Here is a 20,426-nt window from a genome sequence, read left to right as displayed (position 1 = left end):
GGAGACTCCCTTTTTACAAGCAGTCACATGGAAAAGATGAGGACTAATGGGTACCAGTTACTCCAGGGGAGATTCCAGTCAGATGCAAGAGGAAAATGTTTCACAATGAGAACAATCAGCCCCTGGAATACTGTCCCCAGCGAAGTGGTGGATTCCCCAACATGGGATACTTTTAAGATTCAGCTGGACAGGGTGTTGTGCCCTTATGTAGACTGTGCTTCTACCAAGGAAGGTCAGACCAGATGATCCTTGAGTTCCCTTCCAACCTGGTGTTCTGTTATTCTGTGAAAATGGTATGGTATGCATAAACCAAATCTTCCTTGATGATATTAGGTAATTTCCATGTTCTCTATACCTGTAATGCATTTGGAACCTTTGCTAAACTTATATATTTGAAAATGAGACAGAAATTAATATTAGCTTCTTGAACCTTACAAACACACCCAACTCAATTTTACTCTGGTCGAACAGGTAAATTAATATGAAGGGAAAATGTTACATTAAACTTTTTCTTCCACCAAATCCTCGTTGAATTTTCCATCTGGCCACTCCAAGGCAAATTTAAGGAATGCTGTCATAATGGAGGAAATTGCTTGTTCCTATTAACACATGGTCAGGATTATGACCTTGCCTCGGTTTTTAAAAGAAACCATTTAAAGTGCCTTTCAGTCCTTCAATCTTCAAGTCATCAAGCATTTAGCTCATTAGCAATGTGATTCCCATCTCACTATAAGGAAAGCCTACTGATGCATGAAAGCAGTTAGAGCTAAACTTTCATCACAAAAGCACATGGAAAATGGATGACTTTCATACGCACATTTAGCAATCTTTGTAGCTCCTATTTGAAAGATAAAGAAAACTTTGCCATGGTATACATCAGCTTGAAGCAGAAAGTTCAAGAAGTCTTATGAGAATATTAGTTTTTTGTAAGCTTTCCAGACCAGGGATACACACCTGAAAGGTTTAGATCATTTCAGTGTTTATCTTTGAGGTTATTTTTTAAAAAAATCCAGTTACTGACTTAAAATACAGAGGAGATGGTACAAAAATTAAGCACAATATTGCTGGTGCAACCTTAGCAATGCCAAAGAGAGAGTATAATAGTTTTCCTCCGTCTTCTGGATAAACTTCCAAGGTAGTGTCTGTGAGGTTTACTTTATTTTTTGGTGAAAGCACATCTTTGGTTCTTATTCAGCCTAGTGTCCATTGGTAACGCCCTGATACTTTCCAGAGGAGCAGATTTGAATGATATTTAGGTGGCATAAAGGTGTTTTGTACTACTGCTGTCATCAGGGTAAAGTTCGTAAAACCCCACTAGACTTAGTGAGCTGGGATGCTTCTTTCTTCGGTTGTCATTTTGTCAGAAACTCCCTTGTTGTAGGGAATTGCTTTATCATAATATCACAGATTCATAGAATCATAGAATGGTTTAGTTTGGAAGGGACTTTAAAAATCATCGAGTTCGAAACCCTTTGCCATAGGCAGGGACACCTCCCACTAGACCAGGTTGCTCAAAGCCCCATCCAGCCTGGTCTTAAACACTTCCAGGGATGGAGCTTCCACAACTTCCCTGGGCAACCTGTTCCAGTGCCTCACCACCCTGAAAGTGAAAAATTTCTTCCTAATATTTAATCTAAATCCACCTTCTTCCAGTTTGAAGCTCATCCTATCACTACATGCTCTTGTAAAAATTCCTTTTCCAGCTTTCCTGTAGGCCCCTTTTAGGTACTGGAAGGAACTTCATTCACCACCTGTTTTGTAGAAATACTAATCGTTATAAGTAAGTGCAATATTTATAAGATCTTACTCAAGTGATACCTCAGTAGTGTTTAAAAAACCTAGCGTCACTGTAACTGGAGGCAGTCATGACATTATGAAGTTTTCCTTAAGCCACAGACAAGACATGCTTGAGTTAATGGCAGGGATGCACATGCTGGCCACTCGCTGCTGAAGTCTTTCAAGTAATAAACAGGCTATGCAATTTATATTCGTGTGCATTGCAGCATTGTGCTGAGAGTGTTCACGAGGAGGACTAGCCCTGATCTTGTTTTCATCTTTTTTTTTTTTTTTTTTTTTTTTTCTCTGTGGAAGGACGGGGGGATGACACACTATTGCTTCATAGGATTTGAATGTTTAGCTTATACTGACTGCCAATAGTCATCCTAGTCTACCTGTTCTCAAGTAGAGGTACAAATAACCAAGACTTTTCTTTCCACTTTGGTCCTTTGATTAGTCCTGGTAGTTTAAAGGGAACTACTAAGCTGATATGATTGGTCCCTGGAGAACTCTCTCACTTTCCAGAGGTTTCCTGCTTTTGCAGAATGTCTTACAATATATTAAGTGGTTGAAAAGAAAGAAATATTTGTGGCGATGTAACACTCCATCTATTCCTGGTTCAGATAACACATGGTGAGGACCTTGACTTGGCAATAATTTTTACAGAGGGCTCAATGAGCTCCAGGGAAAACCTGAAGACATCTGATAGTCCCTCAGGACAAATTCTTTAATACTGCACAAAGGAGACATTTTAGGGATGGAGAATATTCATTTATTTATTTATTTTTATCCTAGGGATCACTTACATCTCGAGCACCTTAAAAAAAAAGTTTGAAAGCTATATTAATAATTTGGACCTAGATTATGAAAAACAAAAACCTCTTCCTCTCAATAGTTCCCTGTTTGAAATATATTTGTGGCTGAAAACATCAACACCATCAAAACCTCACTCAGAATAGGAAGTTTTTGCAGGAAAGAAAGTCCCTTTCTGGCTAACAGGGCTATGTTTTCCTATGCAAATGCATCAAAGCCCAGAAATTAGCAATGACTGCTAAATTAACACACTTGAAGAGCTTGGCTGGTTCTAATAGGCAGTCAAATGGTCTTGTTACATTGTAATGGTGCCAAGCTAATTGAAGTGATTACTGTTGCTCATGAGCAGCCCTTTTGAAGTAGAAGTCTTTTAAATTATCCATAGACGTTAAATGTCAGACACTATTGTGTAATTATACTTTGTAAACGCTGAATGTCATAAGGCATCACAGGTAATTGAGGTTTACAGAGAAGAGCTTTATCTAAACCTAATTGGGCATCAACTCTTTGTCACTATTTCTAAACCTAATTGGGCATCAAATTTTTGTGCCAGGGGACACTCCAACACCTCATCACAGCCCTTCCCCCATCACTGTCAGCAGGGAAATAAATATCACAGCAAATCGGACCTTCCAAACCCAGGACCCCTCGCAGTCAAACCGTTGCAGCCAGTTACTCCAAGAAATGGAAATTTTAATAGGGAACCAAGCCTTTACATTTCACAGGTGTGGGGCATCAGCAGCTTATGGCAATCTCCCAGTTCACCCACATCCTGGGTTCAGTTGTCATACCACCAAACCACTGTAGTAGTCAATGTAAGCTTTGAAATGCAAGAAGAGAAGAGCTTGGCTTGACAACTGTGTATTTCCTTTGTAATTTCCTTTTTTTCATTTACATATAATTTTTTTTAGATTATTATTGCCTAGTATTGGCATTCCTAGGAGAGGTTACAATTCACAGCAGAGAAATCTGCTTTCCTTGAGCAACCTTTGGTTTCAACTTCTGTCATTTTACTAGTGGGTGGCTCTTAAGCTCCATGAGACTTTCTTCCAGGTAGAGAGTCGCCCACAGAATGATCCTGTGAGGGTCATTCATATATAGTGATTGAATGCATTGGTATGTCTGATTTTTGCGTCTGGCTTCTTGATTTTGATTTTATTTTTCTTCATTTTTTCCTGAAAATCCAAGAATGATAGTAATGCAGTCTTTACCCTCAGTCCTTGGTGCACATCTCCAAAAGCTTTCTATTTTGCAGACTTGAGTTCTCTTAACCTTGTTTCTACAGAGTCTGATCAAAAATTTACTGAGGTGATCAAGTGTTTTTCCTCTGACTTCAGTGCATTTGGTTTGGAAGCCTATTAAATCAATCCATTGAAGTCAATGGATTGCTCATCATAAGATACAGAAGTCCAGAAACTGCTTGGTACTGCCACTTTTGTATAACTTTATGTCACACTCTATTTTGCATGTTTTCATGAGGTGCTAGTGGGTAGCAAGTGTTGGAAGCACTCATTACAGGTAATGATATTACACCTGCTTTTTATTGGTTAATTTTAATAGTGTGTCGTAACTTGGGGGGGCACATTCATGGACCTATGGGATGAAACTCACTGTGTGAATATGCCTTTCAGGGAAAAAGGTGCAGAGATTTTCTGAGACAAAAAAATTGATCTGAGAGTTTCAATCCATTTGCAAAAGAAGAGTTCTCACAGGTTACTCTAAATATTGGCACTGTTATTTTGGTGTATCAGTTATTCAGAAAACCCAGAATCCTTATCAGACAGAAGATAAAATAGAAACTATTCACCCACTTGGGAGAGAGGTATTTAAAATGTAACTTTTTTTGCTTCAGCAGCTCAGACCCATCATCTCCCTGCTTTCCCAGTCTGTAGACAGCGTGAAGTACAACTCATTTTCTGATTGAAGGAGAAAAAGAAAGAACATTATATCTGACCAGTTTTGCAATGAAGCTCAGGTATGTCTTTTGTTTATACTGCATCAAATATTTGAGATGTGTAGGTGGACTTATAAAACTAACTGACATGGGAATAGGCCCTGAAGTTGTAAGAATTCTTTTTTCTCTCTTATTTTTTTTTGGTGGTGTTGTTCTCGAGGTGATATAATTAATTTCCTTTAGCTTTACCATACATTTGCATTTTAGAAAGATAAAAGAATACCAATTTCACTTCTGGATAAATGCACTGAATTAAATTGTCCCACAGAAGGTGGCCAAAATGAAAAATAATAAAAGGAAACACTGTGAAGTGTATCAAGTGCATATCCAGTTATATTTGAGATCCGTCACTTTGATGTTTGATTTAGTCGTATCGTCTGGGTGTTTGATAGCTGCAGACTTCCTCTCTCTCATATAAAATCATATACATGTCCTTTTCTGGGATGTGCTGAAGACTGTTGTCAAAAAGGCATTTCATTCTGAGTTGTCTGCAGGAGTTCCGACATGACTGCTAAAATATCAGAAAATGAAATTAAACCTGATGGCTGTGCTATCCCCAAAGGGCATAGAACCTGATTTCACTCAAGGCAGAACACACTAGTCCACAGCATTAGCAACTTGCCAAGGCTGTCTAAGTCAGTGCTTGTTTTTGTCAGGAGTGGGAAGAAGGAGAGATGTACATGGAGTTGGTAGGTAGGACAGGTTTGAGCAGAAGGAAATTGGTGCTAACCAAAGAGATTAGCAATAATCTACATTTGACAAAGACTGAAAAGAAATGACAGAACAGACATAAGAGGAAAAAAGAGAGACAATACAAAATATTGATTTTTTCATCTGGGAATTTAACTTCCTTTCAAGATTTTAAATTTAAACAAAGTTAAAACTTGTATGATGTTGTATTTCTTGAGGTGGCAAAAGCTGGAAAATGTCAGAGATTTTACTGCACATTTTTAAATAATTAACATAGTCTGTGTTTATTGTGGGGCAACAAACATGAAAATGATCTTGTTAAAGACATAAAAGTATATTTCCCTGAATAAGGCTGAATATCTGAAAATTATAGTCTTGAACAGATAGACCTCCACCCCCAACAGATTCAGTAATAGTGGGATTGTCATTTGATACATAGAACATACATCCAACGTGTTCTGCTGTTAATCATCTGGAAAGGCCTTCCAGAAGTGCTGCATCCACAAGTGGTAGATGTGGAACACAGGTTCTTGCAAAGTGTAAAAAGGCACCACTGTTTTCTAGCTACTCATGTTAATGGATCAACAGAATTGTGGTAGGTGACTTGTAACAAGGCCTTGGCTAATTTTCTTTTCTTTCTAATGTTTTGACTATTTCTTTCATGTCCTTGGTTCCATTTTTTGCTTCTAGTATTTTGCACTTTTTTTCTAATGAGTGCAACCTACATCACACTTCAGTTTCTGTCGTTTGATTTATTCAGTCTCTTTATTTATAACAGAACCAGTAATTTGTATTAACTATCCAATGCTAAATACTGTATGGGCTTGTCAGGGTGGTTCGGTCATCCTTTGACATTAGCTCATGCAATTTTCTCCTAATTTCCATTGAGGAGTCCAGTGTATATTTCTATTGCTCATAACAATATTTGCAGCCAACAAAGTTAATATAAGGTTATAGAAATATGAATATTCCGTTTATTCTTGAAAAAAAATTACCTTCTGGTCCTTGTCTAACGTATCCTTTTCATCCCTTCTTCTCCTTCCCAAGGTACCTCATTCACTATTTCTCAGGAGTGGTCTAAGCGAGCCCCACACACTATTACTGTCATCACTAAATTTTTAAGATGAGCTTGAAAGAAGCTACCCTGACCCATTACCTGAAGCAAAAGGGTCCAGAAGCTGTGGGTAAGAGGAAAGGAAAAGGAACTTAAAATGCAGCTAGCTGTTCTGTATCAGACTGACCTTCAAAGTCAATAGCCATACTTCAGCGGACTGGGACATGCTGGCAGTAGTATTGTGCAAGCAAAATGTTTGTGTCAACCAGTCTTGAGCAAAACAGTGCCAGGACTTGCTGACTGCCCCCAGAAGTGTTTTCACCTAACACTGGCCGTATAAGAGCTACACGTACTGCTCAGTCAGGCTGTGTGGTAGGGCAGTGGTCAAGAAGTATTAGTGCATGTGGGTTGCTTTGCTTTTTGTGCTGGTGGGTGTAATGCTATAGGTGTGATAGTCTGTGTATATTTTCCCTTTTTCCCCCACCAATGTGTAATTCCGCAGAGATAACCCGGACTTTGTGCTTTTTTATTTTGCCTTTATGATTTTCTGTTTTATTTGCATCCAATTATTTGTTTTTATTTTATTTACTATCTTATAATGGAATTTTTTTAGACAGATAAATATTTCATAAATGAATTATGTTTAAATGTTTAAAAATGTTTGGTTTGTTCTTTCAGTAAACAATTTTATCAGCACAATAACACCATCCAGAGCATGTGTTTGGTGGACAGTATACACACACCTAAGCTCTATTATTACAAAAGCTCCCAGCTATTTTCACAGGGCAGACTACAGTTCCCTGGGTCAGGCTGACCTCCTCCATAAGAGTTATCTAGGCTTCATATGGTGCAGTCAGACATTGACCTTGCACTGTTCCTTTGGAAACAGCATCACTTTATTGTCTGCAGAATGAATACCAGAAATCCCTTTTTTGTTTTCTTAACCCTTTACTGGTGACACCTTTTTCTTGTCCTCTCCCTTTTGCAAAGCACCCTTGACACCTGTGAAGTGAAGCAGTGCCGGCTTGTCTTTTGGACTTCCAGATGCTTTTACAGATTTGGATGCTTTTGTCATAAGGTACTTGGGCTGTTTCTGAGGCTCTTGGAGGCAATGAGTGGTGTCATACCCCAGCAGTGAGTCTGACTTCGCTTAGGCAATGTTGCAGTTCAGCCATGTGAACTCTTTGGTCTCACTGGAGACTTGCTATTGCCCAGTGTAAAAGAGTTGACTCCTCTCCTGCAGAACTATGATGATTGCATGTCGTATCAGAGTATAACCCGAATCAGCATATAGGTTATTGTATTTCAATAATAAATCATGCTATGTTGCTAGGAAACAGTCATCTGCGTGAACTGGTGGTGAATTTTCAGGTGGACATGGTTGAACTTAAAATATCTTTCAAGTGGGAGAAGAGATGACTCTTAGATCCTGGACCTCTGATTCTAGTATTGGTTGCCATTTGCAACAGCTCACTCCTCATTTCTTGCTAAGTCTTATACTTGATACATAAAATGTACTACATTCAGCCAGACTCTACTGTGTCGGAATAGATTGATTAGATTTCACTGGTAAACATAAAGCTGTGTCTACACTGAAATCAGCAACAGCTTTTTCCGAACATGGGCAAAATCACAGCATGCTCAAGTACCCTCTGCAAGTAAATATTTTGTTATTTGTATGTTGTTAATTGATCCCTACAGTTATCATTTGGCTGCTAATTTAAAAACCAACAACATGGGAATGGCAGAAATTGATAGGAACTTGGGTATTTAGCTTGACTTAATACCATAAACAAAGACAGGAAGAGAACAGATGATTTACATCCATGGTTGACATCCAGCCCAGCTGGGATCAGTTTCTTGTTGAGATGAAAAGAAAATAAGTTGAGGTATAAGCAGGGTAAACCATTGCCATCTGGGTCAATTATTGTGGTAACCATAAAGCAGCCACTCCATACATCCTTGGTTTATCCTTCCTGTTTCCTCACTTATCAAATATTTATTGTCAACAACGGGCAGTTCTGTTTGCACACATTGCAATTGGATAATGAGATAGTTAGGTTTACTTCTGTTATTGATAGTGAGGGCTGATGGCATGAATAATTTCCTGTTTTTATAAATGGGAATTGAATTATTGATGCTTCATTTAGGCAGTGATAAAGGTATTAGTAATGTATTGCCATGGCTGTAAGTTGGTAGTAGTAGTAGCCAAGACAATACTTGTGGGTGATGGGCCAGTACTACCCTATATCTAGAGTTCAAATTGGAAATCAGCTCCCATGAATACAGTAATTAAGGATTTACTGCTGTACAAATACTGCAGAATTTGTCCTGATAACTTTCCAGTAGACATCATTGCTAGTGGATGAAAGACTACGTTTCAACAGCCTGAACTAGCAACATTTTGCTTATAACCCCAGCTGTTGGTCACAAAAAAGACCATTCCAGAGATAAGGACAGAGGAAACAACGATTAATGAGATAAAAGTTTTTTGCTTGCATTCAAAGGACGTTTAACATATTCAGAGAGTTTATCTGAATTTTTCAGATTGACTAATTTTGGGCTTCCAGAATCTTGAGAGTCACTCTTTTAACATGGTGATTTGAGTTTCTGAAATTCAGGCTCTGGTATTTCTCCCCCTCCCTTCCCCCCCATCCAAAACCACTTCACATTTTAAAAATGTAAGCTACACAGAAATGAGGAACGAGTGGCATTTGCATGACGTCTTTGAAAGAGGACATGTTTGAGAGAAAAGAAATGGCCAAGATTCCCTTCTAGCACTCCAACATATGACATTAATGTCCCTTGCCAAACTTAAAAGGTCGAAGTAAAATCTTCTCTACCCGATTTGCATTTCTTCACTCTCTGCTTGCTGTACTCTGTCCTGCTTTTCAGTTCTTCAGTACACTCAAATTCCCTAATCCCAGTCATCCCACCAGTGCATGAAGCATAGCAGTGCCTTCCCTGTCTGCAAACGTCCCCTCTCTGCACCATGAACCAAGTTCTTAGGGAAATGGCAGGATAGTATGTTAGTGAATGAACACAATGCACATTTCTCTCCTCAGATCATAGTTAATAAATTTCAGAAATGCTGCTCTTAAGTTGTCCTGCCTCCCCGCCGTTTGTTGAACCATGGGGTGATGGGGAGGAGCGATTGCTAAAAGTTTTGTGCAGTATTTCTGATGATCAAGTACAGAATAGATCAATAATGTAAAAAGAAAAAAAATAGGGTAAAGAAGATCTCAGGCCAATTATTTTTCTACAAAATATGTGACAACAGCAGCAGCCCCCAAAGGGCAGCATGTAACAACAGAGCCTAATTAGGATGATTTCAGTGTAATCATTAACTAGCATCTAACACCTACGAGAGTATTTCTGTTTAAACTAAAACATGACCTGCATGGTGGAGAGGCCTTGTAAACTGTCTATGAAATAAAAAATGTGACAGTAAAGGTCAGAGCTGTGCTCATTTGAATTTCAAGCAGGAAGCAGGCTCCACAGTCGGCTTGTACAGGAAGAGTGGTGGCTCTTTTCCTAGGCTCTCCTTGCCAACAGTAGCAGTTGGAGAAATCCTCCAGGACTAATTACTGGGGCTGCAAAACAAGTATTGTTCTTTTGTCTTTCTCCCTGACCTGGTGAAATGCAAGGGTCCTAATTATATTGTGTCAAAGACGTGGTTTTGTTTTTCACTGTCATGTGAGTGAAGGTCACAAGCTAAGAAAGCCAAGTGGCACCTTACATCTCTCTCCAGCCACCTGCCGACAGCTTCCTCGCTGCTCCCGCTAATCACATCACCTTGTTGGAGAAGCAGAGGAGGGAGGGCTTGCTAATAAACTCTCCTTCCAGAAAGACTGATGCTAACACATTGTGTTCCACTGGGCCACATAAAAGCAGCTATCAAATCAGTGAGATTTGGCTTGATTTGCAAGTCTCTGGTGAAATTTCAGAAGGCAAAATTGTAAAACATTCAGCGGAAAAAAAGCGTGAAAACATTTTTAAGGAAGGCATTTAAAAAGTCAGGAGACTGACACCATAATAAAAAAAAACAAGGTTGGCAGGAAGGGTGTTATTTATTCATTTTGAAACATTGAAAAGAGCTCTGTTAGTAGCATTTATCTGCCTTTAAAAAAAATCCAAGAATGCAAGTGCGTTGAATTCATTTCCTATTTCCTTTTGTGTCTTTTAAAATGCTATATACACATAGAGAGCTTTTTACACTTCGGGGAATTGACAAATCTATAACATTTAATACATAAACCTTGCTATGCTGAATTTTTCTTCTTTTTCTTTTTCTTTCCACCATCCCAACTTTGTAAGTTTTCTTAGCATTGGTCTTTATTTTCCCCTTACCTCTTCACAGTGGTTGGTTTGTTGCGTTTGCGTATTTTTTGGTGCCCCTTCTTTACCTTTTTAAAATTTCCTTACATAGTTCTTCCTTATTTTTGTCTCTCTATGCTTATGTCCTTTCTTTCTTGAACTTTAGAGTAGAACTTGTGCTTGGGAAGTGATGTGACAGCCCAGAAAGCAATACTTGGTGAGTCCACAGAATAAGAACAATCAGTAGCAAGTCATGTACAAGAAATTTCTTTCCTTTCTTTCATTACTCCAATTCTTTGCCATCAGAGTGGTTCTGCCTTGCCTTCAAAAGGTAGATGAAAAATTGTGTATAAATTAATTACACATTTATTTGTATCTCACCTAGATAGTCACAGGAAAATAAACTGTATGTAAATTGGCAGAAAGACTATATAAATGTTATGATATTACATGCTGTGACTAGGAAATATTTCTGGCATCAAATGTCACCCAGAGGTGTGTAGTTGTTTGGTGTTGTCAGGTGTACTACGGACAAAATGGGAAGAGAAGGCAGGCCCTTGTAGTTTGTTATTCAGTTTAATCACCTGTTCTCCTTCCTGGAGAACTTCTTCCTCTGAACATTGTCATTGTATGCTTCACACCACATCCACAAGAGGTGTAGGCAGTCAAAACTTTCTTGAAGTGAATGTAAGTCTGCTGATTTTCAGTGTTGAGGGTCTTGCAGTCCTAGCAGCCAAAGTAAACCAAAATCACCAAAAAATTAAGGTGTAGTGACACAGTTAAAGACTGTTCCCATCCCCTGCTGCTCCATTGTGGCTAGCTGTGAAATCTGCAACAGCATTATAGTTTTGGGTGTAATATCTGTTTGTGATAGATCACTGAGGACCATGAAAATTTGTAAGGAAAAATTAAATTTTATTTCAAAAGAATTTATTTTCTGTGTATCTTGCCGGCAGCTCCATTACAGAGCCTCAGCCATTGCATGTCTTCCTGCCTAGACAAAGCATTAAATTAGTGACATTTTGGTAACTGATTTTACTCAAAGTGTATTTCCACAATGATTAATATTCTAAAAAACTGGTAAGTTTTTCTTGGTTTTGTCGCAATATTTTCTCCCTCTGCTTGTTCTGAAGTACTTCCTGGCCATGAAAAGTTATGATTGAGGGGAAGGCTGAAGTACTGGTTGTAACTGCTGGAGTAAAATTGGAGTAACCTCATATAAGCCCATTAAATGGCATTAAATTTTGGTACTGTCATGTGATTTGGATCTGAACTGTCATTGCCATAGTCTGTTTTTGTTGGGAGACAGTTGTTTTTATGTAGATGCGTATAGCTGAACTCCAAATAATCTCTTTGGACTTTATTATGTCTTCAGTCTTCTCCTTGGATGTCTACCTCCCTTTATGACCACAAAATTTCTTGCAAAACACAGTCCCCAAGCCTTGGAAGGAAATAAGTAACATTTCTAAAACATGAAGTTGTTTTCTGTGCTAGCAGAATGTTGTGAGGAGCAGTATTCCTGAAAATACTCATTTGTTTTGTATAAATGCTGTCTTTACTTACTAGTTGTTTTATGTTAGCAAGACATTTGCACATTGCTTGTGATATCTTGGTGACTGACATTTGGAGGTTTATGGATTTATTTTAATAATTTTAATTTTATGGAACTTTTAGAAATGCAAACTCTAAAGTAAATAAATAGAAACATATGCCCGAGATAAATTCGTTTTGCCTACCAAAAATGTCAGCTTTTACATCCTTAATGTTAAGTTTGGCTGTAGTGCTGTGGTTGAACGGCTGTTTTAGAGTTTCTGAAAAGAGATGTGAGCAAGTGGTAAAGTTAAAAGGAACCTTGCACAGTGTCATGCATCTGTAAACCTTTTTCTGCAGCTTTACTATGAATGGAAAAAACCACTGCAGTCCTGCTTTATTTACTCAACACAAGGACATACATATACTTCTGACAGACCAGTCATTTGACTATCCTAAGGAAGATTTTCATTGCCTTACATGATTTTTGATGTTGTTATTCTGCATTATGCCTCCTATAGTAAGCAGCAGAAGGGAATTTAAAAGGCAGCATAAAATTCCTGTAAAATCTATTATTTAATATAAAATCATGTCTTAAACAAATTCTCCTGCAGAATTTTGCACAAACGTCATCAGATCTGACTGAGATGCTGTTAACAGCATTTCACTGGCTTTCTGTTAAGGCCCATAATGCTGTGGAAATAACCTGTTTGATTCTGTATTGCTGTTGCTTGGAAGGTCAATGATTGAGACATATCCTCTGTGGTGGTGTCGGTAGAGGACTATAGACCTAGGATATTCTTATATGATCTTCCATTAATAAGACTTGATTTCTCATTCAAGCTGGTATAAATTCATTAAACAATGGACGATGCAAAGTAACGTGAAACAGTTACAGAATGCTGATTAACTTTATTGGAGACACTGGAATTAGATGAGTGTGAAAATCATGAAGAATCTGAAGGATTTAGGGAAATATGCAGTCTAGAGAAATACTCAATGAATAACATATCACAATCTGCTTTGCTGGTATGCAGTGTTGGGGGAAGAGGTCTAGCATGCTCTTCTTGTGACTAGGTGTCTGCTGAGTCATCAGGATGAGCACAGTCTGGTTCTCCCTGGTGCAAGACACCCACTGAACCCACTAGTGTCAGAAGATGCAGACAGTGTCTACCTGCAGTAACTTACTGGTGCAGATATGGCAGTAGAGGTTGAAGAATTGAATCTTGGTGTTGAATGGCAAAGCTCTGACTTGCAGAATGTGCTGCAAGCTGCAGTGATGACTGGCTCTAGTCCCTGTCTTGTGTAATGCCTGAAAAAGAGTAAGATAGTTGTCAAAGTCAAGGTGCTTTAGTGTGAAGATCAGTATCACAATTTAAAAAATGGGACTGCAGCATCATCAGTGCTGAGATGGGAATCAAGTAAACTAGCTTTGGGCACTGAGAGTTTTGGTCTGTACTGCCATAAGGAAAGTGAGATTTAAGGTACTGTGCTGGGGATCATTTTCATTGTTACAGAAAAATATCAGTCTAATTAAGTGTACTACATTTCTGCAAGAAATGTACCACCTATAGTTTGTTAATAAAAAGGCAGTCTGCACAACATTGCAACCATGCTGCTTTTAATAATACTTTCTAAATTTATAAGAATTTTTTCTTCTTTTTTAATCATTGCTTTGCATAAAAAATAATATAGAGATAATGGTAGCAGCCTCTGTGATTAGTCATATCAAAACACAGACAGAAAAAAGAATCTGACCTATTCTTTCTTTTATTCGTTGTCTTATGTTCCTCACTTCTGTGGTATTAACAGATTCTAGCTGTAAAAGAAATTGATTCTTCACTCCCAGGCAGGTCATTATAAAAAAGGTTTTAAATCATTTGGTCTTCCCATTTCTGAAATATAGACTTCACTTTAATCTTCTCTGCATTACCAGCAATAAAAAGCCCATAATTTGTGAAAAATGAGCTTTTTCTTCAATATGTCCTCTGATAAGTAGCATTTCTACTCCTTGATCACTTGTCCCATACCTGTTAACCTGCCAAACTAGTACTCAGTACATCATGAAGAGGCTATATTTATCTCTGTTGCGTAGCCACATGAAGATTAAAAAACATGGTAGGGGCTGGCCTCTCAGTTACAAATAAATTCCCTTTTTTGGTTAAGTTGATGCTGACATTTGATCATTCATTGAGTGGATGGGTGCAGCCTCATGTTGGTATGCCAGAGTGCACACACCTGTGTTTTAGACACATCACTCTGAATGACTGACAAGTAGGATGGGGGTAAAGAAAACGATTCTTTTCTGCTCACAGTGGTGGTAATTTGAGTGGTCTGTTACCGGAAATACAACAACTCCAGGGCTGTCTGAGGTAGGATACACTGTCTGCAGTAGAGCAAGCACACTTTTGGGAGAGTGAGCCTGATGAAACTTCAGTGCATTTAAAATAATATAGCAACACTGGCAGTTGGACTAGGTGATATTTGTAGGTTCCTCCAAATGGAGATATTCTATTCTATTCTATTCTATTCTATTCTATTCTATTCTATTCTATTCTATTCTATTCTATTCTATGCTCCTATATATCTTTTACAGGTATTTTTTCTCTATATATCTATATAGATATACCTATAGTTATATACATACATCTCTGTGATTGCACCTTACTGGAGCATCCTGGACTCTTGTGTTAAGACCATGGCCAGCTCCTGTCCTCTTCATTTAGAGCTGTCAGCGTGGTCATGCCCTACTTCAAACACAAACTCTCCAGCTGGTTTTAGTTTTTTTCTTGTTTGTTTGTTTTATCACCTTCCCAAGGCTTTTTGGAATGTCTTTTCCCAAGCGAATTACCCATTCTGAAAAAATATTAATTCTGTTCAGCCTGCTGCAATTTGAGCCTGCTTGAATTGAAATGAGAAGGTCAAAATCAGACACAATTAAATTCCATATAGGATACCTACCAAAAAAATGTTAGAGAAAGGCAGAATATGTTTTAAATGATGTTCTTGAATCAGATAGAGGCACAGACTTACCTTAGATCTGGACAACATTAGGAAAAAATGTTGATTCTTGAAAGGTCTCAGTGAAGTGGATTACATTTGATAAATGAATGTGATATACCTTCATGTTCACAAAGAATAGCTGACCACTGATCATTTTAGTATCATTCACTTAAATGCGGAAAGGATGCATTTTTATATGCTTGAAAAGTACATATTTGCTTAATGGGAAAAGATAGCAAGTGTGCAAAAGTAACCAAAGGAAACCAGATAAGGGTGAAGTTGGAAGCTGGAGATGGCACTCATGAATAACTTACTGAAGAGGACATAATTCGAGAGCTGCACAGTATAAAGCTGCCCTTTAGGTCCTCTTTGTTCATTGTGTAAAGTGAAATGGAAAGTAGTCATTGTGGTGTGTTCATCAAAGCAGTGATGTGTCTGGTTAAAATGATGAGACCACTCGGATTGCCCTTTACCTGTTATCCAACACCAATTTCCACGTTATTTGTACCATTTTCCTCTTTCCTCTAAATAGGATTTTCTATGTTATGGGAGACACAGAGTTGGAGGAGTTAAGGAAAATCTCCAGAAGATATATATATATATATATATATTTGTGGCAAATTTACTGAGAAGATAGTATTTTTAAGTAAAGGTGCACTTTTGTACTATTAAACGGGTACATAGGTAGAAACTTTTTGCTGTAGATCTTTTGTAGAAAATCCTTGTTTTTCAACAATATTATGACTCATGTAGGCATTTATGAGTATACTCTAATGTATTTATAAATTCCAGATCTCACATGTAGAGAAACTTCTATTTCTTAGTTGTCTTAAAGTACATTTCTTTATAATTTGCTTTATGTTTGATTTAAATTCTTGTGTCTTTCTGCTCTGCTTTGCTGATTTTTGTCCATTTTAGTGTATTTTAAGGTTTGCATGTAAACAAGTCCCCCTCTGTTCTCTAATGATATCATGCTGGGTTTGGATTTCTCGTGAAACAGCATGGAAGTGCATGGTGAAACAACTTTCTGTTCTATGGCAAACCATTTTCTGGTGTCTGTTTGTACTAAGCCAACCAAAATATTTCCAGTCATGTGTGTTTTCATTCAGGTGCCTCATCCCACAGAAAAACAGTAGTGTCTGTAACTCTTTCACTCTCCAGTTAGTAAGAAAGAAAAGGCTGACTGTCAAAAACAGAATCCCATTTCAGTCTTGCCAATTCAAAACCTGAGCTGCCCTCTGAATTTCTAGGGTCACGGTGTACCTGTCCTGGGTACCTAATATTTGCCAAACATATTAGGGAAATTCAGAGGGCAGCTATCCCTTTCCAGTGACAAATTGTGTATGGGCAGGAAATCTTTGGAAAGCACATTGAAGAAACATAGCAGTAATATCTATATAAATGATAAATCTGACATTCAGAAAACTACCAGATGTCTGGATTTCCCTAGACATGTATTTTTCTTTCTACCTGGTAATTCTATCTTGGGAGATTATGAGGAAGTTCTATATTTTTCTGAGATTTCTACTATTCAGTAGTTACAACTAGGCAGCAATATGTCTGGAAAGTCAGGACATGTCCATGTTGTCTATATGGTAAATTCAGAGTCCACCGAAGTCATGACTTACTCTGTATGTAGGTACAGTTTCCCTTGGATTAAGCTTACTGCGCAATTTTTAAATGGAAAATATGCACATATTTCTGTCTGGAAAGTCCTGGGCAAAAGTAGATTAGACATAAAGACTTACCATGATAATGAAGTGGCCTTGTGCAACCTAGTCTAGTTGGAGGTGTCCCTGCCCATGTCAGGGAGGTTGGAACTCGATGATCTTTAGGGTCCTTTCCAACCTAAACCATTCTATGATTCTATGATTCTGATTCTATGATTTCCTGCTTTTACCACAAAGACATTCCCTACTTTTCCAGTTCACTACCTTTCACTGGGTGAACTCATTCTGTGAATTAGCAATTAGGTGACTGCTCACACTCCCTTTGCATATCCTCCTTCTTTCATCTGCATCTTAGAGTTTCTGGCATGACCTTGGCGAGCATTTAGAGATATTTTAGGGTACATTAGACACCCACTTCACTCTAAAAATCTACTCCCATGTCTTTTGCTGATCAGCTCTCCTTTTTGATCTTTCCGCCTCCAAATTCCCTCTCTCTGATCACTATACCTCTCCTTCAATACCTCTCATTTTCCCTCCTGCTTTTCTACTTCAGGAAGAAAAAGACACTTTTCAGACTCTTGTCTTCTTGATTTGCCTGATCACTCCTCCATTTCCGCTTCCTTGCCCCGGTACTGCAGCTTTTCAGACCTGTCCTTTGCTGTAATACCTATTGCTTCAAAATGCTCTGCAACTTAGCTCTTGCCAATGCCTAACATTATCTTACCCCTATGCCCAGTTTCAGTCTTTGCTTTTATCTCTTTGCTCCAGAAAAGACTAGCAGTAAGTCTTCCCATCCCCTCTGTCATGTGCTGTTGGAAATACCTCTCATATAGTTAGTACTTAATGGAACGGAAATCCTGCATCAGAGGGTTAATGAAAGGATGAAACAAAGAATCTGAAGAAAACAAGCAAGCTTTACAATGCAGGCAATGGCAGCACTATAGTCAAAAACAGCCAGCAACTTCTTTTGGTTCAAATGTAATTACTCTCAGTTTAAGGACACAGGAACTTCTTTGACTAGTTCAGTTCAGTACGGGAACTTGTTTGTTTGATAGCTGATCCATGTGGTTTAGAGAAGTACTCTGGCTCTGGCAAAGAACCATTCCTGCATATGTCAGAAGGACTAGAAGAGAAAAAGTGGAGCGTGAATTTCACAATCCATGTCAAAAAATGCAGATAATGTATAATTTTTTTTTTTTTTTGTTATAGATACAAATGTTGCTCTGCACATTCTTTTTAAAAGACCGACAATTAGAGCGATTACTATGTTAATATGATATGCTCTCTGTTTTAAAGTTGACACAGCTGGTCTGTCGGCCCTCCTAGAAATCTCTTCCAAATCCAAAAGTTGAATCTTGTTCCTTGGATGTTTGTATAAATATGGATCTTGACATTCTCTTATGGCAACCATCTGATTGTATTTTTTTTTTTAAATATTTACCAGGTATATATATGAAGCAACAATGAAACTATTCACTTAGCATGTCTTCAAGCCATTTATTTTAAACCATTTATCTTATTGTTTTTAAGAATGATGCTTATTTAGTGGGACTGAAATAACAACAATTTTCTGCCTTTTATTTTTTGTTAAGCTTCCAAGACTTTAGAAAAATCCAATGTTTGTTTGTGGGATGCTTCAATTAACAGTTTTTGAACCCACTATTTATTTTCAAACTTTTAAAAATCCACGAGGATAATGGATGTTGTTCACTGTTCTTTGTAAGAATCCCACTGTCACTGTTGCTTGGTCTGCAGAAGCAGGGTAGCCTGGAGAACCCACCTTTTCAGATGTTCTTACCAGAAACCGAGAGTGAGGTTTACATCTTTTGGCCTGCTACTTGTTTTGCTGACATCAACATTGCTAAAAAAGGGCTTCTGTTGACTGCAATTCCTTTAAATATCTGCAAATTCCTATTAAGACTCCTAATTGCAGTCTTCAATATGCTTTATGTACACCAAGGAAATACTGTTTATTTGGTAGAAATGGAGTTCAAGATATTTTTAGTAAATATACCACCACCTGTATCAGTAAAAACTAACACTGAGGTTTAAAAAAAATTAATTTTCACATTCTGGCTTAAAACTGAAGTTAGATATCAAAACTGAAACTAGGACTATGCTTCCCTTTGTACTTATAAATAAAATCTTTATTGATTGCGAGTGCTGGTCTTTTGCTCTATATATTCCCTTCTTCTCCCACATATCTTTTCCTGCTTGCTGATAAGCTGCTGCAATAAACTTCAAAAGACAAGATGGCTTATTTGCTTTTTGATTTAAGCACCTTTTAGAAAGATCTTCTAAAAGAAATAGATGTACTGATTAATATACTCAACATATCTCTGCATGTGTAGCACCCTTTTTTTGTTCTATCTGAATTTACAAACCTTCTTTCCTCTTTTAAATGAATATTAGAGGAAAAAGAGTGTTTGCTTTTGCTTTTTTTTTTTTTAGCTGCAATCTCAGTTGGTACTACCTGTCAAAGATGAAATATTAGTACATTAAACATTATTTCTTCTTTTGTTTTAAAGGTGACCTGCTATTTCTGTGGGTTTTTTTTTTTCCTTCTCTGATAAACTATTTGATGACTGTGTGCTAAATTTTCCAATCTGAGAGGAAACAGGAACATTCATAAAAGACGCAAGCTCAGTCATCCTTGATCATCCTTGAGGCTTTATATCAGTACATGCTTTGGGACTGTTCTGTGTTGGGTGGGTGCAGCAGAAATGAACTTGGACAGGACTGTCTTGGAAAACAGTTTGTTTATTTTGATACTAAAGAGGGTTTTGATTAAGGCTACCCACTCTTCTCTGTTATTTTCTGAGCTTATTTCTTTGAACGTATCTTCTTATTGCAAATTTGGCTTTAATATCAAAATCATCGTGCCAACATTTTTTTGCTGAGTACTATTGAGCTGTTACCTTGATTTCTAATCCTAGAAGTCATAGATAATGCAGATATTTATCTTCCTGATGGTGCAAGATTGTTCCCAGCATCGTACCCATGAACTCGATTTAGTCTTGTTTTGAGTGACTAGGCCAAGACTAACCAGATCTACGTGACAGGAAATTATTCCTGATATTCATTCCAGTTTTCCTTGAGTCAGTTCTTGTTTTCTCTGTACCACCTTAAGCTGTTATTTTCCCTCATTTATCTGTGCCTCTGTTCAAATGATAGTCGTGACACTTCATATAAAATTGCGTATACTTTTGTTTGTCTGAGTGTTACTTTCATCAGTAAGAAAGCTTGGTATTCTCACAATCTTTTGCTGCTCAGTTATTCTATGCCTGTATTACAGGGTTCCTCCCTCTCACACCAGTATAAATCAGAAGGTGTTGGTGATGGTAATACCACAGTCAGGATAAATCTAATACTTTTAGCATCCTTTCTAAATTCTTGACCAGGCTTTTAGCTAATAATATGTCAGCATAAACTCCACGGAAATCAATAGTCACCTATATCACCATGGATTGGGCCCAAGGTATTATGTGATTTAAAGCATGTTATTTTTCCTGCAAAAACAATTTTATGTGCTATTGATTTTAGCGTTATACTGCTGTTTGGGTTCCTCTTCTTTTTTGTACTCCTTTTCTAGAGCAGTGTTCAAGGACATCATGGACAC

The sequence above is a fragment of the Charadrius vociferus genome, unplaced genomic scaffold (assembly GCF_000708025.1).
Source record: "Charadrius vociferus isolate BGI_N301 unplaced genomic scaffold, ASM70802v2 scaffold560, whole genome shotgun sequence".
NCBI lineage: Eukaryota > Metazoa > Chordata > Aves > Charadriiformes > Charadriidae > Charadrius > Charadrius vociferus.
This window is presented reverse-complemented; position numbering follows the sequence as displayed.